Below are 8,833 nucleotides of genomic sequence, written 5' to 3'. Positions count from 1 at the left end.
GATGTGAAGGAGATAATCCTCTATCCGTACCGCAGGATCTGTTGTGCCATCATATGATTCGATGTTTATGGGTTTGAAACCCTCGGGGATTTGATGATCCATTATTTCGTCTGTAAAGCAGAGTGGGTGTGCGGCGCCTCTGTACTGGGCTATATCGTGACGTAGCTCCAATGAGCCTTGTCTACTGTGTTTGGCCCCGTCGAATTTGTGGCCGGCGTGACGGTTACCGTCTCGATCCGTGGGGCGCCCACGCGATCCGTAGATCGATCTTGTTTGCCTTCCCTTGTCCTCCAACATGTCTCGTAAGTCCGGCGCATATTCCCGCGCGTTGGTACGGGGTGCGGCTTGAGTGGAGGGCCGAGAGGCCTCTCTGTCGCGACCACGAGGTGGCCGGTCGGCCGCATCAAGTGCTTCCTCCTCTAATCGGGGTAGCAACCTGTGCTTTGGGTAGCTCTTGGAGGGGCGTTCGAGTTTATGCTCTTCGGCCGCAAGGACTTTAGTCCATCTGTCAACTAGCAAATCTTGGTCAGCCCTAAGTTGTTGCTGTTTTTTCTTAAGGCTTCTTGCCGTGGCCATAAGCCTGCGTTGAAAACGCTTTTTCTCGACGGGATCCTCTGGCACGACGAATCCGTCGTCGTCGAGGCTTGCCTCGTCTTCGGAGGGAGGCATATAATTATTGTCCTGGACCTCTCTGTCTGCCGCTCTCTCGTGAGGGCTGGTTTCTCCATCCTCCTGTGCTAAATCTTGCTGGAGGGGGTTTTCTTCGGCGCTTTTCGGAGTATTATTATCTCCCTTGCTGGAATCACCGTGTTTTTTTGGCGGGATTTTGAGCGGCGCCACTGACGCCGGCGCTTAGGCTGTTTCTTGGAGGGGTCATCCTCCACTGTTCCATCACCATCTCCCTCTTTTGGTGCCTCCACCATGTATACGTCATATGATGAGGTGGCGTTCCAGGGCCCGATAGGCGCTGGTTCTTTATTGTCTCCTTCATCGGCATCCATATCGTCGATGTCTTCGGAGTCGAAGTCGAGCATGTCGGTTAAATCGTCGACAGTGGCTACAAAGTGGGTGGTGGGTGGGCTTTGAATTTCTTCATCGTCCGAATCCCAACCTTGCTGACCATAGTCCGGCCAGGGCTCTCCTGATAAAGAGAGAGACTTCAGTGTCTTCAGAATATCGCCGAAAGGCGAGTGCTGAAAGATGTCCGCGGCAGTAAATTCCATGATCGGCGCCCAATCGGATTCGATCAGCAGGGGCACGGAGGGTTCGGAGTCCGGAGAGGAGTCCGGCTCCTTGGAGTCACGAGTCTCGCAGAGTGCAGGGCTGGTGTTCGGCTCGATCGCCGTTGGGATCGCAGCCCCCGAGGCGGCGTCCAACCACCCATCCTCGATCGGCGCAGTTGGCTCCGAATTAAGGGTCAAAGCCGATGCGGGTGCGGCCTCCAGGGCACTGTTCGGCAGCAAAGCTAGATCATGCTCGTCGTGATAGTGCGGCGCGCTTGGCAGTGGCTCGAATCCGTCAAAGATCAAGTCCCCACGGATGTCAGTCGTGTAGTTTAAGCTTCCAAATCTGACCTAACGCCAGGGGCATAGCTTTCGATCTGCCTCCAAGATGGCCAAGTGAATGGCCCGCCAGTGTGAAGCCCGCCGAAGACGAAGATCTTGTCCGGGGAGGAAGGTCTCCACCCTGGACTGTCATCGCCTATGATGATCGTAGGAGCCATCGAGCCTGACGGCGACGACACAAGGAACTCTCAATGAAAGCACCAATGTCGGTGTCAAAACCGGCGGATCTCGGGTAGGTGTCCCGAACTGTGCGTCTAGCGCGGATGGTACCAGGAGGCAAGGGACACGAAGTTTTACCCAGGTTCGGGCCCTCTCGATGGAGGTAAAACCCTACGTCCTGCTTGATTAATATTGATGATATGGGTAGGTACAAGAGTAGATCTACACGAGATCAGAGAGGCTAAACCTAGAAGGCTAGCCTATGTATGATTGTTGCTTGTGTATGTTGTCCTACAGACTGAAAACCCTCCGGTTTATATAGACACCGGATAGGGTTAGGGTTACATAGAGTCGGTTACAATGGTAGGAGATCAGAACATCCGTATCGCCAAGCTTGCCTTCCACGCCAAGGAAAGTCCCTTCCGGACACGGGACGAAGTCTTCAATCTTGTATCTTCATAGTCCAGGAGTCCAGCTGAACGTATAGTCCGGCCATCCGGACACCCCCTAATCCAGGACTCCCTCACTAACCCTATCCGGTGTCTATATAAACCGAAGGGTTTTAGTCCGTAGGACAACATACACAACAACAATCATACTGTAGGCTAGCTTCTAGGGTTTAGCCTCTCTGATCTCGTGGTAGATCTACTCTTGTACTGCCCATATCATCAATATTAATCAAGCAGGACGTAGGGTTTTACCTCCATCGAGAGGGCCCGAACCTGGGCAAAACTTCGTGTCCCTTGCCTCCTATTACCATCCGGCCTAGATGCACAGTTCGGGACCCCCTACCCGAGATCCGCCAGTTTTGACACCGACATTGGTGCTTTCATTGAGAGTTCCTCTATGTCGTCGCCGTCAGGCTCGATGGCTCCTACGATCATCAATAGCGATGCAGTCTAGGGTGAGACCTTCCTCCCCGGACAGATCTTCGTCTTCGGCGGCTTCACACTACGGGCCAATTCACATGGCCATCTGGAGCAGATGGAAAGCTATGCCCCTGGTCGTCAGGTCAGATTTGGAAGCTAAAACTACACGGCTGACATCCACAGGGACTGGATCTTCGACGGATTCGAGCCACTGCCGAGCGCGCCGCACTGTCACGACGAGCATGATCTAGCTCTGCCGCCGAACAGTGCCTTGGAGGCCGCGTCCGCATCGGCTTCGACCCTTAATTCAGAGCCAACTGCGACGATCGAGGATGGGTGGTTGGACGCTGCCTCGGGGGCTGCGATCCCAACGGCGATCGAGCCGAACACCAGCCCCGCACTCTGCGAGACTCGTGACTCCAAGGAGCCGGACTCCTCTCCGGACTCCAAACCCTCTGCGCCCCTGGTGATCGAATCCGATTGGGCGCCGATCATGGAGTTTACTGCCGCGGGTATCTTTCAGCACTCGCCTTTCGGCGATATTCTGAAGACACTGAAGTCCCTCTCTTTATCAGGAGAACCCTGGCTGGACTACGATCAGCAAGGTTGGGATTCGGACGATGAAGAAACTCAAAGCCCACCCACCACCCACTTTGTAGCCACTGTCGACGATTTAACCGACATGCTCGACTTTGACTCCGAAGACATCGACGATATGGACGCCGATGAAGGAGACGATAAAGAACCAGCGCCTATCGGGCCCTGGAACGCCACCTCGTCATATGACGTATACATGGTCGACGCACCAAAAGATGACGAGGAGGAGCGGAAGGACGCACCGAAGGCTTGTTCCCTCGAAAAGCAGTCAAAGCGGTGACGCAAGCGCCGCCCCAAATCCCGCCTCGACAGAAATAGCGATCACACAGACCCAGTGCTGGAGCAGGGCGAACCACTGTCAGACAACGGCAATCCGGATAATCAAACCGAACAAACAAATCCTATCAAGGATGATGGTCCGGACGATGTAACGCCGGACAGGCACCCGGAGCAGCAGACTGCCCATAAAAGGCTTTTTGCCACCGCGAGGAGTCTGAAAAAGCAGAAGCAAAGGCTCAAGGCTGCGCAAGATACACTCCACATCAGATGGAGCAAAATACTCAACACGGCAGCAAGGTACGGCGACAATCGTCCCTCCAAGAGCTACCCAAAGCGGAAGCTGCTACCCGAATTCGATGAGGAGGCCTCAGACCCTCCACAACCAAATATCAAAGCAGCCACCTGGTCGGATAGACGACCCCTCTACCAACACAGAACGACATACAACGCCACTCACAATACAATACGCGACCCATGCGAGGGCTCGCACCCAAAGGACGGTGCAACAAGATCCATCTATGGACCACGCAAGCGCGCCCCAGCATACACTGCAACACAACAAACATCCGAACAACGCGGTACACCCAGCTATAGGGGTGCCGCACACCCCCTATGTTTCACCGACGAGGTGCTGGACCATGAATTTCTAGAGGGATTCAAGCCCGTAAACATAGAGGCATACGACGGAACAACAGACCCTGGGGTCTGGATTGAGGACTACATCCTTCACATCCATATGGCTCGAGGAGATGATCTCCACGCCATCAAGTACTTACCCCTCAAGCTCAAAGGGCCAACTCATCACTGGCTCAAAGGCCTCCCTGAAAGCTCCATTGGAAGTTGGGAAGAGCTCGAAGACGCCTTTCGGGCAAATTTTCAAGGGACTTATGTTCGACCTCCGGATGCGGACGATTTGAGTCATATAACTCAACAGCCCGGAGAGTCAGCCCGAAAGCTTTGGAAAAGGTTTCTTACTAAAAGGAACCAGATTGTCGACTGTCCGGACGCCGAAGCCTTGGCAGCTTTCAAGCATAGCGTCCGTGACGAATGGCTCGCCAGACACCTCGGCCAAAATAAGCCGAGAACGATGGCCGCATTAACAAACCTCATGACCCGCTTTTGCGCGGGTGAGGACAGCTGGCTAGCCAGATGCAGCACCAGCGACCCCAGTACATCTAAAGTAAGAGATGGAAATGGGAAATCACGGTGCAACAGCAATAACAAACGCCGGATTAAAGAAGACAGCACGAAGGGCACGACAGTAAATGCCAGATTCAAAAACTCTCGGCCAGGTCAAAAGCCGCCCCCTAAAGGCACCAAGGATGAACTGTCCAGCCTCAACAAAATTCTGGACCAAGTATGCCAGATCCATAGTACCCCTGGTAAACCCGCTAATCATGCCCATAGAGAATGTTGGGTCTTCAAGCAGTCCGGCAAGCTCAACGCCGTACACAAGGGGGAGGATACACCAAGTGAAGACGAGGACGAGCCCCCCAAGCAAGACACAGGAGAACAAAAGAAATTTCCACCAAAAGTCAAAACAGTAAACGTGTTACACGTGATCAACGGAAAAAACAACGCGGCGCTCCCAGGAAAATATACCCAAGTGCCTGTCACCGTGAAGTCCTGCCACTGGTCGTCTCAACCGATCACTTTTGACCATCGTGATTACTCAGCAAGTATCCGACATGCAGGATGGGCTGCCCTGGTATTAGACCCAGTAATTGGCGGATATCACTTCACACGAGTCTTGATGGATGGCTGCAGTAGCCTAAACCTAATATATCAGGATACAATCCGCGGGATGGGGTTAGACCCAACACAAATTCGCCATAGCAATACAACCTTTAAAGGAGTAACGCTAGGCCCAGGGGCTCGTTGTACGGGCTCCCTCTTACTACAAGTTATATTCGGCTCCCCCGATAACTTCTGTCATGAGCATTTAACTTTCCACATCGCTCCGTTTCAAAGTGGCTATCAAGCACTGCTCGGACGTGAAGCTTTCGCTCGCTTTAATGCAATACCACACTACGCCTCCCTCACACTCAAGATGCCCGGTCCACGTGGCATCATTACAGTACATGGAAATATCAAGCGATCTCTACGCGCCAAAGAGAGTGAGGCTGCCTTGGCAGCCGCACATTAAAGGCGCCCGGACCAGTGAAAGCATCCAAATAGGTCGTCAAGACCTCAGACACAACTAATCAAGTCCGGTGCCGCTATTTATATCGAATAAATGGTCACACCCCTATTTGTCAATACAAGGGGCTCAATGCTCGCAGACAAGTGGCAATTTCTTATCATCTTCAATTGTACATAGTTTTCTTTAAGAAAAACTATCTTTTTGCACGACAACTTTTTCACTTAACTTCCTCTCTTTTACAGACGATCATCGTGCTACACCCATCCAGGATACGACACAACGGAGACACAGGCGCAGACGTGCAGCAGGGACCCGCTCCAAGGATTCTTTTTAGATTAAGACCCTGCGTAAACCTTTTTTACTATCTCTTGTTGATATATATCCACCATTGAAGGATGCTGACGTCTTGGCATGTGGCCACGCTAGAACAATGCACGTACCTTGACACAAGGGGCTTCTTACAAAGGCCATTATTTAGGCCCGGTTTATACCACAAAGACCGAATACCTTAGGGAGTGTTCGGCGTCACGAGTTTGGCCCTATATGCATCAGCTTCGAATCATTGTCTTTGGTCAAATGTTGGGTTTGCCCGGCTCCTGTGTTTTGGTGCCTTACGTTCCGCTTTACCGGCTAAGGTAGCACCAGGAGAACTACAGCGATTGTGCCCTGGTTCATCCAGACGAGCACCTCAGTAGAGAAAGCCAAAAACTGACTGTCATGATATAGCGTGAGACTGGTCAACCACTCGATGACCTGTGGGAATGTTAGAATTCCTCCGCCTTAAAGAAGGGCCGTTTTCCGGCCAGGCATGTACGCACCCTAGAATCGGGAGAGTGCGGAGCCACCAGGGGCTATCTAGTAGCCCCACTGTCAAACTTCTATGGCTAAGTGAAAGTGCTAAAGCATTATAGTCCGGTTGCCTCGCTTGCTCTGCTATCACCTCCTTAATAGGACCAAGACGTTGGGTTAAGTGTGAATGCGTGTTTTTGCGAGCACCTCCGCATTATATGCGTGGGGGTTGAAGCCGACGACTGCAATCTTTCAGGTTATACACATGTATACATAAACGGCCGCCCAGGAGGCATCATATTACTTTCAGGCAAAAGTATAAAAATAGCCTTATAAACATTTACAAAAGCATTTCGTTTACAATAAGATTACATATCACTCAAACATAATATTTTTTGAGCACTGGGTCTCTATCAAACGGGCACCCTCAAGAACTTCTTCAAAGTAGTGCTCAACAGCCTTTCGACCTATGGCCGAATCCCGCGCTGCAACATTGGTAGCATCCATCTCCGCCCAGTATGCCTTAACACGGGTAAAGGCCATCCGTGCGCCCTCTATGCACGCCGACCTCTTCATCGCATTAATGCGCGGCACCACGTCAAGAAACTGCTGCACCAAGCTGAAATAACTGTTCGGTTTTGACCTTTCCGGCCATAGCTGATCCACAACAGACCTCATGGAGAGTCCGGACAACCTATTTAGTTCGGTCCATTCGGCTAATTGGTCAGTCAATGAAAGTGGACGCTCGGGAGAATGGAATTATCTCCAAAACAGCTAGTCCACTTCACGGTCCGTCTGACCCTGGAAGTACTTAGCCGCATCGGCAGCGCTTGCTGCCAAATCCATATACACATCCTCTGAGCTCCACAGCCGATCCAGAGGGGCATACCGTGGATCTCCGAACTTCCTCCGCAACATAAAGGATTTCCCAGCTACAATGTCCCCGGCTTCCCACAACTCCTCCTTCTTTGCCCTCATAGCAGAGCGGAGGTCTTTCCTCGTCGCAGCAGCCTTCTCAAGGTCCGATGCCTTCGCCTGGTTTTCCTTTTCAAGAACCCGGCAATGGTCGGCGGCGGCTTTTAATTCTATGGCCATCTTGGCCATCTTATCTCGGCTCTCGCCATGTGCGGCCTTCTCGGCTTGCAACTCTTCGGCCGCCTTCATAGCAGCCGCATTACCCAACCTCGCTTGTTCCTTGGCTCGGGCAAGTTCTTCCCGCAAGGCTTCAACAGTGGCAGCTCCATCTGCAGTCACAACATATTAAAGATACTGGCATCATGCTACTCTTCCTATGTGACGTTTACCAGATAATGACACTTACCCTGTGCCTCGTCAAGCCTTTTGTTAACAAGCTCGATGTCAGCGTCTGCCGCATCCAACTGCTGTTCTAAATGGGCAAACTCGCTAGTCCGGCTAGCCATCGGAGCTTCCATCACCTGCACATAGAGGCAGTATGGTTATTACCTGGGAATATGATCCTCTGTTCGTCATCGTTTCTGACGACAACCAGAGTCTCAGGGGCTACTATCTACGCAGGGCACACCTAGCATGTGCAGGACTATCATACATTCTTTTACGTACCTCAAAGCCTGTCAGTAGACTCATAAAAGCTTCATGCAATCCGCTTTTGGTGGACGAGATTCTCTCCATCACCGTATTCATCAGCACACGGTGTTCGTCTGAGATGGCCGCTCGCCCCACCAACTCCCTCAGAACATCCGATCGCACACTAGATGGTGCCGGACTCTTTGGTCTGCTCTCTTCGGGAGCTGGACACTGGGAGCTTCAGGGGTCAATGGGATTATCTTCTGGCCTCACCGGACTCGAAGAGGCCCTCCGCGACGACACTTCAAGGTCGCCCGCTTCCGGAGCGGAGGAGTCCGGAGGAGGCGTTTCGCTCTCCATCATATTTGGAAGAAGATCCCCCGAAGACGAGCTCATTTGAGAGGGGCTAAGGCCCGAACTGCAAAATATATGCGGTGGTTATCTTCTCAGAAGAAAAAGATGGCATATCTGTACTATTAAAGTATTTCAGGTCACTTACGACTCGTGGGAGAATTGATCCCCCCGCAGACTTTGTGCGGCAACGGCGCCCCCCAAGGTAGGACCCTCTGTGGGAGACTTCTCTCCCGCTTGGAAGCTTCGGCTTCCGAATCCCCGGGCGCGGTCCTTTTCCTCTTCTGGTCGTCTTCCTTCATGGAGACGCTGGCACCCTCGACTAGAATGGGCAGCGTTGGGGGCCAGCGTCCGCCCGCATTATCCTCCACAGTATCTTCCTTCAAGGGCTCCGAGCAAGGTGCGGTCTGGAGCATCTTTTCCAATACCGGACTTTCTAAACCCTCCGGGAGAGAGGCCGAACACCGAATCAACTTCGCCTTTGTAAGCCAGTCCTGGTCAAAAAGCGAACTCTCAGAAATAACTTCGTAACGAAG

Source organism: Triticum urartu, chromosome 3 (assembly GCF_003073215.2).
Source record: "Triticum urartu cultivar G1812 chromosome 3, Tu2.1, whole genome shotgun sequence".
Classification (NCBI taxonomy): Eukaryota; Viridiplantae; Streptophyta; class Magnoliopsida; order Poales; family Poaceae; genus Triticum; species Triticum urartu.
Note: the sequence above shows the minus strand (reverse complement) of the source record.